This window comes from Thunnus thynnus, chromosome 17 (assembly GCF_963924715.1).
Source record: "Thunnus thynnus chromosome 17, fThuThy2.1, whole genome shotgun sequence".
NCBI classification, from domain to species: domain Eukaryota; kingdom Metazoa; phylum Chordata; class Actinopteri; order Scombriformes; family Scombridae; genus Thunnus; species Thunnus thynnus.
Window position 1 is genome coordinate 29273520 of NC_089533.1, and position 17781 is coordinate 29291300.

The following is a 17781-nucleotide window of genomic DNA, read 5'->3' on the forward strand; positions in this document are numbered from 1 at the left end:
AGGGGAGAGTAGCGGTTGCTTTGTCTACAGAGAGCGGGGTACGGACGGTAGTCGGTACGCACGTTGTCTAGTTGTGGACCGACAAAGCAACTTACTTTCCACTTGCGGTGGCGCACACAGGAATCCCGAACGGGATAACACAAACAGTTTAGCGTGGTGAACACAAACTAAACAGGCAGCAACTTAGAACATACACTCCTCGGAGTACAGCAGCAAACAGGACTCGGCGGTCCGTTAAACACACAAAACAGTTCAAACACTAAGTTCACAAACACACAACTCTACTACTATCTCTGCCCAGACAACCTCTTACTTGTGTCGCTCTCCGGAGCGAACCGATGTGTGTGGGAAAAGTCCGTCAGTGAAATCCAGCAGCGGGTCCTCCGGTGCGTGATGCTGGCAGAACCGTCCTGGTTTCCCGGGAATGACGGCGCTGGTTCCTCGGTGGGGCAGCGAAGAACGCAGGGTAGTCGACTTAGTCGGTAGACGGCGGGGCGTAGAAGTTATCCGCGTCTCCGTGGAGAAAATCCTTTCTCCCTTCTGCAGGTATTGGGTGAGAGCGCTGGGTTGCAACAGCAGTCTCTCGCGGATCCGGTACGTTACGGTGTTCGGGTGAACACGGGTCGAGGTCTCGTCTCGTCCAGCGAGGGGAGATACTCCAAAAGAAAAAGGGGAAATAGCACACGTGTACGAGTCCCTTTCGTTGGCGATCCAGCTGATCGAAAAGGCGGACCTTCTCCTAAGCAAGAGTACCTGAAAAGAGGACGAGATTCTGTCCCGCTCCGTGTTTTAAAGGGGAATGACGTCACGGCTCCGTTGCCATGACTCCCCGTAACGTTGGTGCGTCTCTGCCAATCAGAGACTGTGCTGGGCCGTTTCCTACTTAGCACCTAGGTGCGAAGTGGTGCACACTGGGGGATGGAGTCAGTGGTCAGCCTTTTGGTGCTGATCCTTTGTTTCAAGGGAACAAAGGCGGCCTCGTGGCCAGGCCTCAGGGTTTCCATGTAGGCCCCTTTGTCTGACTGTATGTGGAGGCCCAACACTGCCATAATCACTAAGGACTAAGTTTGATAAAAATTCTGAGAATTCAGATAAAAATTCAGAGTAAGGGCCCGGAGGACAATACACTATAACAAATAGAATTGGGCATATAGTTTTCCAGGTTGGGTATGAAAGACTAAGAACAAGGAACAAATGAGTTATAATTAAGTTTAGGTCTAGTGTTGATTATTAGGCTTGAGCTGAAAATGGCCACAACTCCACCTCCTCAGCTGGTGTCTTGATGAATGTGTGTATTAATATGACTGGGGGGAGTGAATTCATTTAGGCTAACATATTCTTCATGACACAGCCAGGTTTCAGTAAAACAAAATAAATCAATATGATAATCTGAGATTAGATTGTTTATTAATATGGCTTTAGATGACAGGGATGTAATGTTTAAGAGTCCACATATAATTCTCTTATTCTGTTACACTATTGCAGTGGTGGTGGTAATTTTCATTAGATTTTTATGAATGACTCCTCTTCTTTTTACTTTAGATTAATTGATTTAAGTAGTTGGGGGGCAGACACAGTTTCTATGTGGTAACTGCTCTAATGGAAATGCAAAGAACCATCATAAACTAACATTTAATTCACCTTCACCTACCATCCATCTCAAGAATAAATTGAACTCATGGATGATTCAGTAGCACTTCTGTGCTGCTGATGTCTCTCTTCTGATGTGAATTTCTAGTTACCATCTCTTAACAACGAACATTAAAGCCTTATTAAGTCTAGCTCGGGTGTAGACTCTTAAGGGCAGCATGCACTATCCATACATGGCACACATCAAAACACACACAGCCATATTTTTCTACAAAAGCACATTCTGGCAGCATCAGGATACACCACCATCTTACTTCCCAGTGTGACAACTCTTCAGAAAGCAGCAATTTTATCACCTTCAATGTTTTCTGAGAAAACCAACCCTGGTGTTAATGCCTTCACACACACTTAATCATACACTGTACACATGCAAGCACACAAAAATTGTCAGGACACACACACACACACACACACACTTGAGGTTTTCAGAGTAATTTCTGTCTTCCTACCTGTCATGTTCTGCTGTACACTGTGGATTGTTTGACAAATTTCCTTTTCTTCACCATATTCATTTTTCTCCCACTCATGCACAACTAATTGCTTGTTGTAAACTGTCAGTCAAACTGATGAGCGATGTGTGTGTGCCAGATTGTATGGATGTGTGTGTGTGTACAGTATGGAAATAGAGCTGTTCGGTGATAATGTGTGTTGGTAATGTGTGTAGTTGAAGTATAGCAGGTCTGTGTGAGTATAACTTACTGTATTTATTTGAGTTTGTGTCAGTGTGTTTGTGTGTGAGGCAGCGAGTGAAAATAGTTTCTGATGCTGTACCTGATCTAGGTGTGTGTGCTTACTTTTAAACACATGCATGTATTTTCACTTTCACATACATACATTCTAACTCTTACACACACACACACACACACACACACACACACACACACACACATATATATATATATATAGATAGATAGATAGATATGTGTGTGTGTGTGTGTATTCATTCTCACATGTATAAACATATACCATATTCTCACATACATATATCTTAAAATCAGTCTACTCGTATTTTGTATTATGTATTTTGTCTTATCTTTTTTGATATTCATTTCACTGACACAGGAAGATCCTCCTTAAACAGGAAGCCACTCTCAAACCAGGAAATACATATGCAAGACTTGCTCAGCTTATCCTAACCTGATGTTAAATAGAAGAACTAAACAATGATGCTATTGAAAGTCATTCCATTTTATTTTCAAGTGTAGTTTTTCATTTTTGTTATTAAGTAGTAATGAAAATGACATTGGACATTATTTTTAATGATGTCTTAGAATGTATTTAACAAATTCAAAGAGAAGGTATAGATTGGAGAACTTCATGATCACATTCAAATTCTTGAATTTGATCTCTCTCTTTAACTGTTGAACTCTTCTGTTCTGTAGTTGGTGGTCCGGCAGTGGAACGAATTACCAAACTCTGTTTGATCCACATAGTCCCTCTCAATCTTTTAAAAAAAATCTGCTTCTATGCATTCTATGCTCTCTATGCATTGCCTCTGTGCACTCACTGCACTCTGTTGCAATCACTGAATTGATTGATTGATTTTATTCAATAAATTAAAATACAATACACAAAAGTACTAAAATTCATCAGGATATTGCAATAAAGTCACATGACTTATTTCCATTGCAGTCCTGAAGTCTAGCACGCAGGAGAAGGGAGTGACATGTATATGTTACTTATATCCCATTTTTACACAATTACAATCTAATAAAAGCATCAAAAATATACAATCATGAAAATAATAAAAACTACACAAGTACAGACTCCAGTCCTAAAAAAGATGTTTCACTATGCTAACTTACTCAGCATCCATTTTTCTAGTTGTTTTTAAAGCTATTCAGAGAAGGGGCAGATTTAATTTAGTTTGGGACTTTATTCCATTCCTCCCCCCTGTGTAGAGAAATGTACTTCTCCCTACTTTACTTTTTAGATTGGATTGTTTCAGAAACCACAAACTTGTGAGATGGAAGATGGTGTTCCACAGCTGTGTTGATGGTTTCAGTTGAACCATCAACTACCTTGCTTGTCAAGACAACAACAGACTCTCTAGTGTTTTGTCATTATTCATGGCTGGTTTTCAGAATTTTGGAATACTGACCACAGTGAGATGCAATTATGGACTGGAAAACACTGGTATTGCCCATTTCAGACTTTACAGGAGAGGATTAAACAGACACAGTGTTATTATTAGTAGGTCAGTGCATAATCAAAGAATTGAGAGTATGGGCAGAGCTAAATCAAGAAGTGTCATTTCATTTTGTTAATCTTTTCAACTTTATGGACGAGCATGGTGTGTTAAATTCACTTAATGAGCTTCATTTATTTTGTTGTCATTATATTTATTTGCCACAAATTCAAAGGGCTGCCACTGAATTTCAGAACCAGTGGAATAACCATGGTCTTTCAACACAAGATGGGCAAACTCCTCTTCAACTCTTCCTCTTGACTGAACTATAACTTATTTTAACATATGATGTCCTTTGTTGCATAGGACTAAAATTAACATCAACATTAATAGAGCATCAGTGGAATCTGTGAGTATAGAAATCAGGAGGAGCATACAAAGCAACACGAAAGCAGCACACCAGAGAGCAGAAGAGACAGGACTAAAGCAGAATAAAATAATTTCACATTGCACATACATTGACCCACTGAAAAAACACTTTAAGTAGTGTATGTTAAAACAATGTAACAATTAGTACACAATTTGTATTTGATGTAAAACAGTAACAATTTAACATTTTGATTAAGAAATAAAACAAACTTAAGACTCAATTGTTTACCATATCTGACAATTCAGAAGAGTCTTAACCACCCGCAGATTTTATTACTCTTAGAACCTTTCCAATGCTAGGACTACAAGAGTGTAGCACATCACAAAGCTTGCAGATTCAATGGTAATCAGCTCAGTGGCAACATGGTTATGCGACATTGAAATTTTGGCCTGACATAAGAGTAAAGTGTATGGATGCTCCAAATAAAAGGGTGTGTCCTCAAGAGGGAAATAAAATTATGTAGAAAATGTCATGGCAAATTGGATTTTTATATATATTTCTTACATGTGTATACCAGGGCCTGATTGTCGAGCTAGAGGAAAATCATTACAAATCAACCACTAAGTACTACAAACATACAATATTTAACAATTGAACTTGCCTTTGCTCATGTACAAGTATTAGCTAAAAGTGACCTCCTCCACACCCATATGAGGAGGTGTCCTCATATCCCAGAAGGATATTTCATCAAGCTGGATAAAGGAAAAGCCTGGCTCATCTTGATAAGCCTTGCTAATTTAAGTGAGAGTTCTGTCCCAATACTGTGGCTTATATGATTTCTTGCTCAATAACCATGGTAACTTACACCGTGTCCTAACAGCAAGTGAGCATCTGACTATCACGTTGCATCACGTAACATTGGACTTTCTAGTCACACTGAATCCGTTAAATATGCATTTCTGTTATGTCATGTAAACAAACCACGCACCTATATCAGCTGTGCACTCCAGATCAGACTGGAGACATAAGCACTCAAGTAAAAGATGGGTGAGTACCTGCTATCCTATGTTTGTACTTTTTTCAACAGAAAACACACGTTTTATATTGTGATATTTTGATGTTTCTTTACTGGAAATGATATACAATATAGTCAACAGTAACTTAAACAGAAACTTCCAGCTCCTTGGCGATCTCCCTGCAGCCAGCTACTACCTTATTTAGGTTTTTGTAGTGAAATGAAGAGGTATCATAAAGGTAACCCCTCATTTCAACCTAATGAACCAGCTGTTCCTCGTCCATGATGCACTTTTAACACGTGTGATAGGTAGTAAATAGAAACAGGGCATCCAACAAAAGTTCAGCTCAAAACGGTGTGTCACATCACGCTGCGCAACACTGCGTTGCTCGCAGGCAGTTAGGACACTCCAATAGAAAACAAAGCAATCAAACTGATTTTGTCACTGACACTTGCTCACGTCGCCTTCAGTGAGGACACAGTGTTATACTGACAGACTCCCAAAAGACAGTTCCGTCAAGTGTCTTTTTGCACCCACATTACGTTTGTCATGTCTGTGTTCGGAAACATAAGGTGATAGAACTGTGTGGGATCTTTACAAAAATACCTCTTTCAGTTAATACCCATTTTATCCATGGTCATTTTTGTTTTGGAGTGAACCTTTTTATTTAAAAGCTTAGAACTTATAATTTCAGAAATAAAAGTGTGCCAACATTGTTGTGAAGTTATTTATTTATTCACTCACTCACTCACTCATTTTGTTCAAGCTGTGAAGACAAAAAGAAAATTAAAATATAGCTGCAAGTGGCAGATGGCGGGTTCAAATCTTTTTGCGCTCAACTGAAGGAAGCAGCTCAATTGGCCAAAATAAAGCTGTGAGCAGCAACAAGCAGGTTTCAGGCTTCACAAAGGTGAGCAAACAATAACATCATCATTTCAGCTACTTTAATTCTGTTCATAGAAGGACACACTTGTTTCATCATCACAACGCCTGCAACATTTCAATACTTGCACCACCACTTCTTACCACCATTCATCCCCCTTCATCCGATAGCAAAAGATGTGTGAGTTTAATCAGGATTGCTCAAAGATATCATGAGTTATGAGCAAATATGTGACAGGCCATGCCCATTTGCACCGATCAATATGGCGCTTCAGATTTTGGTTAATACTCACTCCCAGAGCATGCACACCAATTTTGGTGAAATTTTGTCCACCGGCTTTTCAGATACAGGACAATGAGCTAGACTTGTGTGTCAAATTTCAAGTCAAGCCTTTGGAAAATTGAATTTTGGTTTTCAATCTCATTCTAGCTCCTAGCAATTTGAGCCATGGCAGAATAACACAATAATTATAAACCAGGACAAACATAGAAGAGTTCTCACCCCTTCAGGATTTGAACCTTAGTAAAGTCCAAACCATGACCCTCTACTGTGTTTAAATTTATACAGTGGAAACTGCTTATAGTGATCACAGTTACAGTGACCAACTGCTTATATGGATGAAAAAGCTTGGGACAGAATCATTCCTATACAAAATTTATGCTGTTTAAATAGTTTGCCAATAGTAATCAAGTAGTCCACTTACAGTGTTCATTTTTGGTCTCTTACTACGACAACATATGGAAATAATAAAAGTACTGTAATTTTACTTTTTTTTTTTACTTTACTCCCATGATAAATGGCTGCAGCGCCACTATTACCTTGCGATAACTGGTGGTAACCTGTCTGCTTCCGGCTGGCTACCTCAAAGCTTATGACAATAAAAGGGAGGAAAGAAATCTAAGGAAAGGATCACCGTTCTTTTCACCTGTTCTGCCGCCAGGGAAAAGAAGTAACTTGTCATTGGCAAAAGTCAGAAACCCTGCTGCTTCAAAAATGTGCGCTTCAAAAATGTGCGCACGCTGCGTTTGAAACAGCTGTACTATATTTTGAAACAGTCAGTAAAGTGGTCAGTAAAGTCAGTAGCGAGGCTGTCTGTTTCTTGTTTTCCTGTCAGTTTATATTCATGTAGGCTAATAAATATACCAATGTCAATTAGATGGTAATCTGCATGAGAAATAAAGAAAAGCAAATTTTGTTATGACAATCATCCACTTATAGTGATCAATTTGACCCGGACAGACATGATCACTATAAACGGTTTCCATTGTACTTATATCCTTCAGTTTCTTTATCTCCAACTGCAACTTCTTAATTTTCAACTTTCGATGATGCTTGTACATTGAACGAACATCCTGTGAAAGAGAAAATGTGTAAAAGAGTAGCTGATGTAGTTGGAGTTGGTAATGGTATGTTGGTAAATTGGTTCTCATAAGTTAGCCTACACTATAATTTTAAACATACCTCTGTTATTATCTAGCCTACTGATAATATAACCACAGTCAGACAGTCAGTGCTGCTTTCACTTTCTCCACCCAGATTTATCCTGTTGGGCTGGGGGATTGAACCAACAACTTTCTCTCTCACTTCTCTAACCTTTAAGCTCTAACCTTATATTTTGCGCATTTAATCTGTCAGCACTTTTTTTGCCAAGCCACCTCCCTTGCCTTGTTAATTGCAGCAGTAGTGCCCTTTTTGGTAATGATTCCTATACACTTTGTAAGTTTCATCAGCAGAGTTTGTTCAGCTGCTGAGAAGAACACCACTCTACAATACAGTATCGTCTTTTCAACAATCAACTGTTCTGGGCAGCATATGTACTCCGTGCACATGCACAATTCAAGCTTATTCCAGCCTGCTTAGAGTTAATTTTGAGAAGACATGGCTAAGTTGTGTTAGTGGAACGGCTTGAACCTTAAGTGAAAGCTGATGTTAATTCAAGCCGGGCTTTTTCAAGTAAGCGCAGCTTTCTTTAGCTGCATTGATGGAATACCATCTGATCACTACAAAACAACATTCCTGTGGATATTTACAATGTTGCATCACATGGTTAAAGAATAAGTTTGCAGATTAAATTAAATCTAATTAATGAGTTGCTTGTTTTTTATACTAAATGTTTGTTATCTAAGAGTAACAGTTATGACATATATATGGATAAAATTGTATTAAACATTTAAGCATAACCTATTGAGGTTTATCAGATTGATAAAGGCTCTGCTTTGTCAAAAATATGAAGTAAAAGGCCACATTAAGATCTATCAACATAATGTCAGTATGTAGATTGGTTTTAGAAAGCAATGCCTTACCCAGTGCATCTTACCAATAGTTAATGTCATTAGGGTTTACATCAGGTCATTCAGTGTGTCACCTTTAACATGCTTGTACAGTAATGGTTCGCCCAACAGTAAAATTTGGTGAACTCTCACAACTCAGTTGAGAACAAAAATACTTGGAGCAACTCAAAGTGTGTTTGTTGAGTGGTGTATGCCAAAACAAATAATAAATGTAAAGTCACTGAAATACAAAGTCATAAGAAAATTAAAAGTATGAAATCAGTTACATAAACACAGATGATCAAAAGCAGGTGGAGTGTGGTCAACAACACTGTGGAAATGAAAACAATTTACCAATGAACTTGCTTATCAATGAAAACAAGCTAATCCTGGCAACTTAAATACAGAGCCAAGTTCCAAACCCATTTTAAGCATACTCCACAATAGATTTCTGCATTAAAGGGTTTTTTTTTGCCTTCATTAAACTTTCTGAAAATCTGAACTTTATTTAATAAGTTATTGTTATTGTTTTAAAACAAAGATGTAACAAATGTGTATTTTTCCAGCAAAAAACTGTGGAATGATGTCCACACCAAAAAGTTGTGTCAAGAACTGTTTTGGGATTATTTGAGTGCTGACTCACATTTATTTATTAGAATTGTAACTTGACCTTGGCCTGCCAACGAATTAAGCTATGCCAAATACAATGTCCATGTTTTCTTGAAAGTCTCTGTAAGAGGTGTGGTAACTTCAAACAGTTGATGCACATGTTTGCAATGGGCAGTTTAGAGGTGGTTCTTGTGTCATGCTCTTGGTGAAGAAATTCAATTAAAGGTTGTAGAGGGAAGCCGGTTGGTGGAACAGTGCTGGCTCCAGTGGCAAAGGAGAGAATTGTCCCCAGCTTCTGTGCTCCCTCTTGATCTAGAGAAAAAGCAATACATGAGAAATTAGATTTTTTAAAAAACAAAAAACACTGCATGCATCACTACTCTTAACTGATATACAATGACAAGATGCATTATTAATTTCAAGTGAAAAAATATTTCAGTTCAAACAAGAAACACTTATACATTTGCCTTCTGCATCTGTTAGGTAGTCTCTCCAGAAAGGAACAACAACTTCTTCAGCACACCTTCTATTGCTGCCATCTGGAGATAGGCAGATGGTAAAGAGGCTGTCATCCAGGTCAGCTGTGAGGGTTGTAGGAGACCAGCATAAAAGACACTAAGTGTTCTCAGTCCATCCTGAAACCTGAATGAAAATCACACATTATTTTTTTTAAAGTGCTTTGATTGGTGACTGAAGTTTTAACAAAAAAGTTTGTTTTTACAGCTTAACATGTAGCAGATGAAGGAATCTAAAAAAAAAAAAAAAGAATTTAAAGCATATTAAAATATTCACATGTATTCAGGTTAGTTACAACAGTAACTATATATAAGTAAGTTTATATGTCACATTCATATTTTGCAGGGTTTCTGGTAACCTGCCAACAGGCACACCCAAGCACACCTTGCCAATTCATGAATTCATGTGGTGGGTAGGCATGGTCTAGCACACTATACACTTTGGAAAACCCTGAACACAAGGCAGTCTCATGAGTTTCAGTTCCTTATTAGAGGTAAAAAACAGGATAAAAATGCAAATGGACCACACACTCTGTGTATTATTTGGAACATCAGGATGTAATCTACAAGCAGATTCTTGTCTTCCAACTTCTGCAGTAGCCTCAGGCAGCCAGCCTTGATCAAGTATTCCTCAAGCAGTTCTGTTGTTGCTAGCATATCTTCAAATGATTTACACTCTGTGACCTTCCAATAGATACAATAAACAACAAAATTTGAAACAACAAAATATGAAACATCTTCCCTCTACACTAGTCACTAGTTTAGAAACAGACATACCAAAACATATTCTAAAACTGGGGGAAAAAAACTACCCTTTTAATTTTTTCGTGCAGGTCACTATCTGCAACATCTTCTAAAACTGGCTTTGCCTGGCTCAGGGACAGAAAGCCTGTGGGAGGACTGCTTTGTACAAGGCTTAGTGTGATGGCCCTGCCTGCAAAAAATACCTGTCCTCTCTTATGGCTAGAGAAAATAAAATTATTATATATTTGACAGTGCATGCATATAATGATATGAGATTACAATCAATACATAGCAGTACCATCAAGAGCCAAGTTAATTTTGCCTTTTTCTCCCTCAAACATTGGAGACTGGGGCAAAGCTTCCAGTCTTAGAAATTCTCTTCTTGGTTTACTTAAGTCCACATTCTCTACAGGTACTCTCATATCATCTGAAAGCCTGACAGACATAGTTACATGGATCGTATGTCCCTCATTCAGTTCAGTTCAGTTCAGTTCAGTTCAGTTCAATTCAATTCAATTCAATTCAATTCAATTCAATTCAAGTCAAGTCAAGTCAAGTCAAGTCAAGTCAAGTCAAGTCAAGTCAATTCAATTCAATTTTATTTATATAGCGCCAAATCACAACAAAAGTCATCCCAGGGCACTTTTCACATGGAGCAGGTCAAGACCATACTCTTTAATTTACAGAGAGAGAGACCCAACAATTCCCACATGAGCAAGCACTTGGCGACAGTGGTAAGGAAAACGGGAAGAAACCTCAAGCAGAACTCAGCTGTAGGTGGGCGACCATCTGCTTTGACCGGTAGGATTGAGAGAGAGAGAAGAAGGTGGGGACACAGAGAACAACAACAGCAGCAACAACAACAACAGATACATAACTAGCAGCAACAAACAGCAACAACAGTAGGAACAGCTGGGGAAGAACAGAAGAAGGACATCAACACGTCAGCAGTTCATGGGGTTTCCTGCGGATGAGAAAGCACAAAGAACTCCGGCGAAGAAGTCAAGTTAGTAACATAAGAAGTCAATTTAGTAACATGCATTAATGGTAAATGAATACATACAGATGGAGAAGAGGAGAGAGGAGCTCAGTGCATCAGTGGAAGTCCCCTGGCAGTCTAGGCCTATAGCAGCATAACTAAGGGCTGGTCCAAGGCGAGTCTGGCTGGCCCTAACTATAAGCTTTATCAAAAAGGAAAGTTTTAAGCCTACTCTTAAACAAAGAGAGCAAATCTGGTGACTGTAGGAACCACCAGTAAGCCTGCATTCTGGGAGGGCAGTGTTCTAGTGGGGTAATAGGGTACTATGAGCTCTTTAAGATATAATGGTGCCTGACCATTAAGGCCTTTGTAGGTGTTGAGACAGGATGTGCCTGATTTTTGCAATATTACATAAATGAAAAAAGGCAGTCCTTGAAATTTGTTTTATGTGGGAGTTGAAGGACATATCCTGATCGAAAATAACTCCCAGATTCTTTACAGTGGTGCTGGGGGCCATGGGTAATGCCATCTAGATTAGCTAAATCATTAGATAATGTGTTTCTAAGGTGTTTAGGGCCAAGCACAATAACTTCAGTTTTGTCTGAGTTTGGTAGGAGAAAATTGAAGGTCATCAAGGTCTTTATGTCCTTAAGGCATGCTTGGAGTTTAGTTAACTGATTGATTTCATCTGGCTTCATTGATAAATATATTTGGGTATCATCTGCATAGCAATGTTTAATGCCACCTACTGGCAACAGAAAGTTACAGGTGCTATACTTTTATGACCTCTGCATAGCAGATTGAACAGATCCACCTCATTTTTTTTCAGAAAAACCTTAAGACCTTGATGATGCTATATTGTGACGCTTGTGAGTTTTCATTGAATGCTGTTGCTGTTGCAATGCAGCCATTGTTGATGTTTAGACATGAAAAAACATACCGTTGTAACACATCACCAGATCTTTCCCAAATGTCACGTTTGATAAGTGTCCTAGTCTGAACACATGTGCAGGCCAATACTTAATCATAGTAATAGCACCGCCTACTGGCAACAGAAAGTTATAGGCCCCAGTCTTCTACTAACTACTCCTAGTAGGGGTGTGCCCGAATACAAATACGTTATTTGGCAAAGCACAAATAGTGGGGTTTTTACAAATATTTGTTTCATACAAATATTTTTAAAATTATTTGTTTTCGGGAAAAAAACAACAAAAAAACAAGTCAAATACCAGCGCGCAGGTCAGTTACATTACTATCTCAGTCTCTGTCCCGTGCTCCGCTGGTATGTCTGTCAGCAGGTCTCAATGAGGGGAGTCATATCCACCTGCTACATGATGCACACATCCTAATTTGGACATCACTCCCGGAATTGGGGGTGTTCCCCAGAGATAAAGTTGAGCCTTCTGACATGCTTAATGGACAAGCTTCATGAACACTTATCATAACACTTTAATTTTCTAAAATTAAAAGCCTAATAAAAACAAAAACATGATTCTTAAGCCTCTTTCCACCTTCGAATACGAATACAAATACAAATACAAATAATTTTGCTGCCTCAACAAATACAGATACAAATACAAATACTGGGCCTTCTGCACATCCCTAACTCCTAGCAGGTTAACCAGATTCACCTAAAATTTGGTCAGCTAAGTTGTAACACCTTGATGATGCTAAATAGTGAAACTTTTGAATTTCATCAAATGCTGTTGTCATGGTGACGTATTATTCGCCATGAAACAGGAAGCTGTTTTTGAGTGCCTAGGCGTGTTTGAAAACTCATAAAACTTGGCAAACGCGTCAGAAGTGGCAAATCCTGACTTTAAATTTGGTCAGCATCATCTCAAGACCTTTGTGATGAAAAGTTGTCAAAATCTTGGCTTTTCACAGATCACTCTCGATGTGGTGTGCTGGTAAATTTGCATGTTTCATCATGAAACAAGAAGTTGTTGTAACCCCACTGGACTTTGTCTAATCTGCCCCAAATTTCACATGCTTGATTGGAGTCCAGGCATGAAGACATTTACAAGTCAATATTTAGTCATAGTCCTAGCGCCACCTACTGGCAACAGGAAGTCCGCAGCCATTTTGGAACAAAGTTGCTTTGATGTTCATGAAATTCAATGGGGTCATTGCTCTCATCATTTACCCAGAACGTTTTAGGTTTTTTTCGCCTGACACAAAGTCAGGCATTTTGGATTTTGTGTGTCAGTTTTCATTTTAGGAACACAAATTTGGTCCATGTTATCTAAAGACCTTTGTGATGAAAAGTTATCAAAATCTTGAGTTTTCATGAAACTCCCTTAATGTGGCGTGGTTTGTGTTATTCATTATTCATTATGTATTATTTACCACAAAACAGGAAGCTGTTGTAACTCCAGTAGACTTTGTCCAATCTGCCCCAAATTTCACGTGCTTGGTTAGAGCCCAGGCCTCAACACATAAACATGTCAATACTGAGTCATAGTAATAGTGCTATCTACTGACAACAGAAAGTCAGCCTTATATGACAAACATCATCCGATTTACAAGGAATTTATCATGTGTGTGGTCCACACATGTTATACAGCAGCATGAAATATAATCAGTGGGTGTTCTCTTGCACCACATAGTGGAAACAGGAAGTAGTATTTATCTCCTTCATGCAATGTCTGCTTTTCATGACAATGCTTATGCATGTCAGGTGACCTTGACTTAATGTATTGCTGCATTAATGACTCACTTGTGTAGCAGTGCCTATTGGCAACAGGAAACAAGCCTTATGTTTTTATGTAAATTAAATTTCCTTTGATTTACATAAAATGTAAAGTGTGTTGTCTACATTTGATATTCAGCAACATAAAGTACACTTAGCACATATTTTCTAGCACCATATAGTGGACACAGAAAATCATAGTCTCCTTCATGCAATGGTCAATATTCAGAAAAAAATGTATGTTGCCCGCTGCTTAATGTACTGCTGCATTATGTTGCTCCAAAATAAGCGCACTTCGACTGCATGCCCTGTCGTACACAAAGGTGCGAGGGCCCCATCAACTTGCAACTACACTGCTTGCAACTTAAATGTTAAACTTGCATTTATTTTGATGGTTTATTTTTGTTGCAAGATCTTGAAAATATTTCTCACTGGCACCAAACATCCTGTGGTCCTTCTGAAACAAACAAGATAAGTTAGAGTTCACACACTAGTTTTAAGAGTGTGGCATTAGGTATGTGTTGCTCATGCTCATTGACAATTTTGAACTTCAATTGATAATTGTCACATGCAAAATGTATTAGTAAGTATTTAGTACAGTACAAAGTCAAGAGTTTGTGAGATGTAGCACAATAAGCTAGCAAAGTTCTGTAAACTGCATTCCCAAGCATGCTCAGTGGCATCTGCTATTCAAGTAACCTCTGTCCTGAGAGTAATACTCTTTGGAGCCATTTCTAAACAAACTAAAGTGATTGCTCTCTCCAGGGATGAGGGAATATGTCACTCAGTGCAGCGGTGTGGCTTACTGAGGAGTTTGTCATAGTTTTTGGACAACAACAAAGGTCTACAGCACAGAGAAATAAGATATATCAGGCTTTGGATACAGGTACAGTACTTGTAAGTAGAAATTAGTTAATTTTTGGTTTGGCTCTGCACAACATTTATTGGCAATAATTAAAATCTAGAAAATTGCCTGCCTTATCAGTTAACTTTGTATACAATATATACCAGTACTGACAAGGGCCAATATACACATCATATATGCATATAAATATGTGAGCAGGTACACTACATTTGATACAGGCCATGAGAAAGGTTTCAAATGCAATGAAATGCTAGGCCACAGTGACTTGAAGTGTGATTTTTGCATGTAAAAACTCAGAATTAGACTTCCCCAAAAATTCCTTTATTTCAGAAGACTCAGGCTGTAGACACCAGCCACACTTAAAGTCTCTCGAGAACAAATAAATTAAATATTCATCAGTAATTCGGCACAAAAACCTTTAACACACACCCAAGCTCCGCCCGCTTTTTCTCTAGCAAATAGAAGTCTCTGAAAGGCATCGCCTCCCCGAGCTGGCCTCCTCTTCATGAGTAAGAAACAGCCTCTTTAAGAGGTCTCTTTTTTTTCTTTCTAAGCATGTAGTTTAAACCTTTTTTGAAACAAGTTCAGTTATCGTCTTTAATTAAACCTTACGTTTTCACGTGTAGTCAGCGTTATCAGGAAAGTTTATTCTGCATTTAACCAGAAGATCACAAAAGACTCAAGCCTGAATCCCCACTGGCACTTTGCTTTATAAGAAGCCAGTGATAGCACAACTGGACCTTTGCACGTCTGCAGGTGAGGCTTGTCACAGCCTTACCTGCTCCATGACTCCCTGCTCACTGTTGCTTGGCAGCCAGCGATTGCACGACGGTCCGACCCGGGACTGATCATCCTGCCCAATGTCCGAGGGACAGTGAAGACCCCACAAGCTCACAGCCACGACCTGGTCCGGGCTGTGTTACTACTGAAACCCACACTGAACTCCTGGCTGCCTGGTAAGCCAACTGCCGACCCAACTCAACACTGAGGATGTGCCAAGATGACTACAGCTAATCTCCATTAAAATAGTAGGCATACAATTACTTTGTGATCAGAGGTTGATGCTGAATAACCTAGAAATTTAAAGGTAATAATTAAAGGAAAGTATGTTAGTTCACCCCTAGTTCCCTGTTGCTATGCATAGCCTCTCTAACCACTTTGAGTCACTGTTTCCAAGAATTTTAAGTTCTAATACCACTTAAAGGCCTTGTTATTCTTTTGTGTGTTGTTCTATGTGTATCACGTATTCCTCAGGCATTTAGCTATATAATAAATGTCTGTCTCAATCAAGAAGTTGTTGTTTGTATTTGTTTTATACAAACTAAAAGGTACAGTTGAGCAAAATTGCGAGGTGCCATCATTTGGCCAGTGAAATCCTCAGTGACCGAAAGTACACTTTCAACTGCCATAGCTTTTGAATGAACTGTTAATGATGTAATTAGTAATCAAAATCACAGGTCTTGAGATGTGAACATTGCACAATTAGTCATTAACCCTCCTGTCGTGTTGCTATCCCATGTAAGACCTGAACAGTTCCTTCAAGCCTTCATGCATGTTCATGCATTATCTAACCAAGCATGGGTCTTAACTGTCAAAAACATTGTTTTCTTAACTTACAATACAGAAGACTGTCAGCCATGTCTGTCCTCACCTGCTTTACAATGATCTAGATATTGACCCATACACAACATAGACTTTGATTGGTCCCCTCATGCAAGTTTAAGTTCATCAACTTATGTTTATTAACAATACATGTATTGACACAGGGTATTTTGTCCAAAGTAACCTTAGAGTGAGATAGAGCTCCGTTTACACCCCTTTTATAAAAACGGCTCACAAGTACAAAATAGCCTCCCATATTTTCTGTCATTTCAATAATTTTTAATTGCCTTTATTGTTTTTACTACGGACATTGTTTTTAAAAAACATTAACTAATTCTACAGCATTGACTGTGTTGCCAAAGTGTGTTGCTATATTAGCAAATATACGTTACATTTAGAATTAAGTAATGTTAGATTGACAGCTTCCAGTTAAGTTGCCATGTATGTTGTTCTCAGCTTTTCCTTGACCAGGAGCTCCAGTTGCCAAAGTGTTGCTGAGTCTGATATTGCAAAGACTGCTACTATCCTCCATGTTGTGAGTAACATGAGGTGCAGAGGAGCCTGTCCTCTGCTGCTCAAGTGATGAGGACAAGGATGGGAGAGTTTCAGGGGATCATAAAATAATTCTTAATACCCCAATGGGTTGCTGTAGTAGTCGTGTCTCATCCCTCCCTTTCATGCTGATCGTGACCTGAACATGACCCTGCTTGAGCTTCTCAGCCATTCACAGTGCGATACATGAACTACCTTCCATTTCCACTATACTCCTTCCTTTTGCACTATACTCTCTCACACACATGCATACATTCTTCTCTTACATACATACATTTTCTTCTTACATAAATATATTGTTTATAAAATGAAATGTATACGTTGACTGTATGTGCATGAGAGCAAAATGTATGAATGTGTGTGTTAAAATATATGAATACGAGAGTAATATGTATGAAGGAGTACATAAAAATTTATAAAAATAAGTGTAAAATGTATGAATGTATGAGTTGAAATATATAAATATGAGAATAAAATGGTGTGGGTGTACGAATGAAAAAAATAATGTGAGAGTGAAATATATGTATGTGAAAGGAGAATGTATGTATGTGAGAGGGCCAGAATGATTTATGGCTTGTATGGCCCCTCGTGTGAGTGTGTGTGTGTGTGTGTGTGTGTGTGTGTGTGTGTATGTGTGTGTGTGTGTCTCTGATGTGACACCTTACTGTGCTCCTGTAGCCTGTGTGTTTCTGTGTAGGCCCTCATTGATCAAGGTGTCACACTGCCTCACATTTAATATGAAAGCTGTTTACATTTTGGAGAGTGCCTGTGTCCCCCTGCTGCAACTGCGAACCAATCACAACAGAGCTCCTACTGAGCCTCAATGTGCTGATCTCTGAAGACAGTTGAGGTGCGTCACTGTTCACTCAGGACCAGGTCATTGTCACTTGATTCCTCTATACAGTA

General features: G+C 38.8%; 1 pseudogene; it reads right to left on the bottom strand.

Moving 5' to 3' along the window:
* Positions 1 to 309: 309 nt before the first annotated feature.
* LOC137200798 (uncharacterized) lies at positions 310 to 1537 on the bottom strand (annotated as a pseudogene).
* Between the last annotated feature and the right edge of the window lie 16244 nt (positions 1538 to 17781).